At 45.8% G+C, this 6,380-nt stretch overlaps 1 pseudogene; it reads right to left on the reverse strand.

Annotated features, from left to right (window-relative positions):
* Positions 1–2,400: 2,400 nt before the first annotated feature.
* LOC107535953 (GTP-binding nuclear protein Ran pseudogene) lies at positions 2,401–3,040 on the reverse strand (annotated as a pseudogene).
* Between the last annotated feature and the right edge of the window lie 3,340 nt (positions 3,041–6,380).

Genomic DNA, 6,380 nt, shown 5'->3' on the forward strand with positions numbered 1-6,380 from the left:
ATAAACACTACCTTTATAATTATTCAAAGTGTGTGTATATATTTTTGGGGAACACCATATGTATACATATATATATATACACACACATGCACACAGATATTGTATGATTCCATTTATATGAGGTACTGGAATACTGGAATAGACAAATAACATGTATGTATTTTTTAACTACATTCATAATATAGCAACAAGCATGAGGAGGGAATTAGGCAAGGAAAAACCTAAGGTTTTCCATGCATTTCAGACAGAATGGAAAGGCAAGCCAAATGAGTACAGATAGAAAAAGAAATTGGTTGTCATATATGCTTCCTGGAGGGCACAGCTAACCCTCAGGAGCTCCAAATCCGTTACAATGTCTAGGCTGAGTTGAACCCTGTGGCCATCAGACCAGTCTTAAGGATTCCAGTGGGCTGGGCAGGGGGCATCTGGGCTGGGTGGCTGAGAAGGAACAAGGGAGAGGGGCGTGCAGGGAGCATACGCATACTGGAGAGCCCTGAAGCATGACCCCCGCCTGGAGCTCAGGCCCCTGTGGGACGAGGCCACTTGCTCAGCTTCCCCATGGCTCCCAGCACAGAGATTTTAATACTTTCTGTTAGTGCTTCATGGGTTTAGTAACCAGTTCATAGAAGCACCCCCTCACCTCACAGCATCAAGTGTAAACCCCTCACACATCTTAGCAGCCTGCGGTGAGCAGCAGCAAATTTAGGACTTATCTAAAGATTAGGTAATTCTCCAGGAGCGGCATTTTTATACATTTGACCTTGGTTAAGGCGGAACGGCACCTTAATGGGAGATGCAGCCCAATAGCTGGCTGGCAAGATAGTGGGGATTTGTTCCTTTAATAACTTCCACTGTTACCAAAGTGAGGCGGAGCCCTCCGAAGTCTGGGGCGAGGAGGAAGAAAGGAGGGAAGAAAGGAGGGCTGTTTAAGTGGGTGGCTGCCTCCACACGGCACAAGGACTCAAGGTCCCTGGGAGGGTAGAGGGAGGGACCCCAAAAAGGGAAGGGTGGAGCACCAGTAGCACACATCTTGTGTCACAATTTGCCAAGTGCTGTCCCTCACTTTACCTCCTGGAGAAAGCCTGTGCTCATGCTGTTAGTTTGGGGAAGGTGAACAAATTTGCCCAGAAGTTGCTTAAGTTACCATCGGGTCTATGCAGTTCCCTGCCCTGGGTAAGCATGCACACTCTCGTAATGACTAATTCCTGTGACAGCTACCACGTCCGTGCTGGGATTCTGGCAATAGCCAGAAAGGCAGGAGGGGAACCGGGCTGGGGTGGGGTTCCCGCCCCTCCTAGTGCATCAGCTATCTGAGGACAGAGTCCAACTAGCAGCAAGTGAAGCCGATCCCAAGTTCCAGAAAATTGTACTAGAGTTGTGTGAACGTCTCCTGCTCAGGGTAGTGTGGGGCAGGGTGAGAGCAGGGCACCCCGGCTGGGCACCCACTGCGCCCCTAGATGGGTGCTTAGGAGGCTGCTGGCTCCTTCTACCTCTAACGCATCATGGATCCACCTTCTCAGGGAGGTTCAGTCCCATGACGGAGCTCTCTAGGATCTCTGTGTTAAGGACAGCACACCAGTTCCCGGGTTTAACGGGTGGCCCCACTGGGTGGATGTCCCTGAGATAGGTCTTACAGTCTGTTGCTTAACTCTGTCCCCACCCCAGGAAAGAATCGACCACTGTTCACCAGTTACCAGAGAGAGCTGTGGCTCCCTCCCCTTCTCTGACCCTTCCAGCGACCATGGTCACAGGACACTGCAGGGCATAAGAACAAGATAAAACTGAAGGCAAGATCCCCCAGGAAACTGAGTGGAACTTGAGCAGCCTGAACATTTAAATATGGAAACTTGGCCCCAGCTTAGTATCAACAGGGGTAACAACTGGAGCATCTGAACTGAGAGAAAGAGGAAAGGGGAAGAAAGGCAGCCCTGAGGTCAGGGAAAGCGGAACAGTTTGGAAGAAGGAGCCATAGTTACTATATCACCATTTATTGACTGCTTTATTTAAACCTTCTATTTTATTTTATTATTTTATTTTATTTTTAGATAATTGAAATACAATTTTATTCTGCTTCTAAATGAAAAGGAATGGGAGTAACAGGAACAAACAAAGTTTCACCACTGAATATTGTGATGTGACTGCAACAGTCTTATATTTGCAACTTAATAAGGAAACAACTGCATTCCCAACCACCTAAATAAATACACAGGCCCCCAAAATGAAGGTATTTTTTAACTGCCACATTTACTCCAAAGCCCGTTCATCTCCTTCAGCATCCCAAAGATCAAGCACATGCTCTGCTTAGTTCTGTAATAAAGTGGCAAATGCGCTGCACCCCTGTCATCACAGGACAGTTGCCTGTGAAACTAGGCCCCTGATGCTGGGCTCCAGCTCCCTCTCTCACAGGTCATCGTCCCCGTCAGGGAGAGCGGCGGTCCTAGCAGCCTCTAGATCATGCTCATACTGTGCTGCCAAAGCTGGGTCCAGGACAGCCTCTAATGGGGCAAGAGCAGGCATGGCGACCAGCTCCTAGTTAGGGTCTCCAATTAGTTTTCTAGCAAGACAGAGGAAGGGCTTTTCAAGTTGTAGTGACTTTTGGGGAGAAATGTCATATACTGAAAATTCTTCTTTCAGTGGAAGACAGTTGATTTGCCTTAACTTTCCTGTCCTTAATATCCACTTGTTCGCCACACAACATGATGGCGATGTTTTCACACACTCATACCAGGTTTCTGTGTCAGTTAGGCATGTTCCTGTAAGTAAATCTTGAAGTTTCATCAAGCATAATAGCACACTGGGCTTGGATGTAACAGCCGTCTCTCAGTCCACCAAACTCCTGACCAGCTATATCCCATACATTGAAGCTAATAGGTCTTCTGTCGGTGTGGAACACAAGGGGATGGCCCTCAGCACCCAAGGTAGCTACATACTTCCCAAATTCATCCATCAGGTGACATTTCACGAATGTAGTTTTTCCAGCCCCACCATCACCAATAAATACAAGTTTGAACTTAACTTGGGGTTCTCCTTGGGCAGCCATCATGATGTTACCTCCAGAAGCATTTCCGGACCCATCTGACTCTTGAAACTTCTTTTTTAATCTTGGAGGAATTCTGGAGCCAGACTGCCTGGGTTTGAATTCTAGTTTCATCACTTACTTCCTATGTGACTTAGGCAACTGTCTTAAGTATTTGCTGATTCAATTTCCTTGATTGTGAAATAAATATAATAATACCTAACTCACAGGGTTTTTCTGAGGATTGGCTGAGATAATATTTGTAAATCTCTTAGAACAGTGCCTGGAACACAGTAAATGCCATTTAAGTGTTGCCATTATATATACTTTCCAACACTTAAATGGCATATATATATATGACTTCTTTATCCGTACTGATGGAGATATATACAGCGGTGGGCAAAAGTAGGCTTACAGTTGTTCATATGGAAAATACTACATCGATTAACAAATAGTTATACAAGAATAAGCTGTTTTGCATACTCACAACTGTAAACCTACTTTTGCCAGCCCCCATATATATCTCCATCAGTGTGGAAGATAAAGAAACTGAAGCTCAGAGAGGTTAACTAATTTACCAGAGGTTGCCCAGTTCACATTTGAACCCAGGCCTACTTCACAGTTTCACTTGTGGTCACCTTAGCTAGCAGGAAGAATGTTTTCAGAAATGTGATCCTTTCATTGAGATGATGGATAATGAAGATGATATGATGATGATGAATGTGTATATTGTGCTAGAATTTTTATATGTATTATTTAATTTAATTCCTATAATGACCCTTTTTGTTATGTATCATCTCCATGTAAAGGTTTGAATGGTGTTCCTCTGAAATTCTTGTCTAGCCAGAAACTCAAAATGTGACCTTATTTGCAAATGTAATTGGTTAGAATGAGGTCAAATTGGATCAGGGTGGGCCCCATCAAAAGGTATTCTTATAAGAAGCCATGAAAAGACAAAGAGACACACAGGGAGAAGGCCAGGTAAGACAGAGACAGAGAGATTGGAATGATACAGCTACAAGCCAAAGAATACCAAGGGATGTCAGCAGCCACCAGAAACTGCAAGAGGCAAGGAATGTTCCTCCCCCAGAGCCTGCAGATGGAACCTTGCCCTGCTGACCTGACACCTTCCAGCCTCCAGCCTCCAGCCTCCAGCCTCCAGAACTTTTAACCTTCAGAACTATGAGAGGATAGATTTCTGTTGTCTGAAGGCACCCAGTTTGTGGTCCTTTGTTATGAGAGTCCTAGGGAATGAATACACTCCAGTTGACATTTGAGAAACTGAGGCTCAGACAGGCTAAGGGATTTGCCTCAGTTTAGTGGCAGTAGACTTGGAACCTGAACTTGGTCTGACCTTCAGCGAGTGCCAGCGTTGCCAAGGCACCCAGGTCAGCTTTAGGGCTGCTGGGTGCACTCTGCCCAGCACCACCAGGCCCAATCTCTCCTGAATTGGACCCTGTGGTTCAGGCACAGTGAACCATGTGTTGCTCAGTGCATCATGTGGGAGGGACTAGAAACAACGGCCATCCTTTCCATACTTTGGGGGCAAAAAATCCACCAACACCTTTGGGCAGAATTTCTCAGTTAATCGGGTATTAACTTAAGTTTTCTTTAAGAACAAGCAATACAGACAATTATTTCAAAATAATGAACATTTTAGGTGCTGGAGAATTACTTTATATTGTATCTCTCCAGCCACAGAATCAGATTAGTGATCATTCTGGGCTCACGTAGCGCTGTCTTCAGTTCACGCACAGTTTTGTTGCTTATTTGTTTCCTCTTTAACACACACCCACAAAGCCGCCAGTGAACCCCAGGACTACTGACAGTAACTCACAGAAACCTATACTCTCATCCTCACTCCTTCCCCCCTCCTTATATATAACAACCCTCTTGAATTTTGTCTTAATTATTTCTTTTTAAAACAGATATGTTTGCCAGATGTGTGCCTACGAGGACCTATGTGGTTTGGCCTGGCCGTTTCTTTGACCCTGACTCCAGTTTATTTATCCTGGTGTGGTAACTGGTGGGTCCTGGTCTCAGCAGCCTGAGAGGCTCACTGAGTAGCATTTCCTGGGTCCTTGTAAGTGCCAGTGGCCATGCACCCGCCATCTCCCTCCTCAGATGGTTCCACTCCCTTGTCCCCTTTCCTGGCCTCATCCGAGCAGACCTGGCTGCAGACCCCCTTACTGGAGACAAAGGCACGACTTGTGGAGAAAGGAGGCCAATCGTGAAGCATACGGGCCAGAGCCCGGTGCGAACGGAGGCTGCACGCCAGATTAAGTTTCTCAGCAGTCTGTTAGGTCACTTGATAGCTCATTTAGCTCTCAGGTGTCCTTGCTATTTGTATGATCACACTTCTTTTTAGAATGGACCCAAACAAAGGCTCGATCCCGCGGCATTTTTATGCAAACAGAGACTTTTGTTCCAAGGTCTTCTGCATGCAAATAACAATTTAAAGCAGTTAAACAAATCTCCTTGTAACCCACTGAGGCCCATGCCTGCATATTTTGCAAAGGGAGCAGGGGACCCAGGTGAAACCCAGAGGAAATGCTTCTTTGGGGGGAGATTCTGGCCAGGCTTCTTTTGCTAGGTGGATAACATCTAATTTAAGCTTGAACACCTCTTCTAAGCAGAGGTAATGCTGGGGACCATAAGGAAAAGGGGTCTAGATAGGGAAATGGTAGTTAGGGGAAAGGGAGACTTTGTTCAATATTGTTGCTTTTTGTGGGAGGGGAGGAAGCGGAAAAATGCATCCTCAGCTGATTCACAGAGAAAACTGACATCTGGTACTTTCCCTCCTGATCACTGACATTCTCCTCCCTGAATAAACACAGAGAAGGAAACGCAAGTGGAAAGGAGACTTCTAAGTCCAGTAAGTTGTTTCTCCAGCCAGAGACTAGCTTAGAGCCAGCACACTTCAAAGGCAATGCAATCGCCTGTCAGCTGCAGAGCTTCTCTCAGTCTGAGGTAAAATACACGGAGGGATGAGGGAAGAGTGTTGGAAGTAGAAGGTGATAACAAGAAGCCAAGGAAACAGAGAGGAGGAAAGATACTGCAGAAGGGAGACGTGCTCAGGGAGCAGGGGGACAATTTTGGCCTGAACCTAGAAGGTAAAAATGTCATAACAGGCGAGCAGATGTCCTCTGGCTGAGAGATCAAAGCTGTTGCATTTGGAATGTTGTCACAATCCATTTTTAAAAGGCGGCCATCCTCCAAATGGATGCACAGTAAACGGTGAGTGTGAATTATCAAAATCCATGAATTATCACAGACTTTATTCCTTTTCCTGAGAGATTAATAATGACTGGGGCAAGAATCGAGTCCAAAGGGATCTAAGGATCATAAGCAAGGAGTCCCCAGG

The sequence above is a fragment of the Miniopterus natalensis genome, chromosome 7, assembly GCF_054644295.1.
Source record: "Miniopterus natalensis isolate mMinNat1 chromosome 7, mMinNat1.hap1, whole genome shotgun sequence".
Taxonomy (NCBI): Eukaryota; Metazoa; Chordata; class Mammalia; order Chiroptera; family Miniopteridae; genus Miniopterus; species Miniopterus natalensis.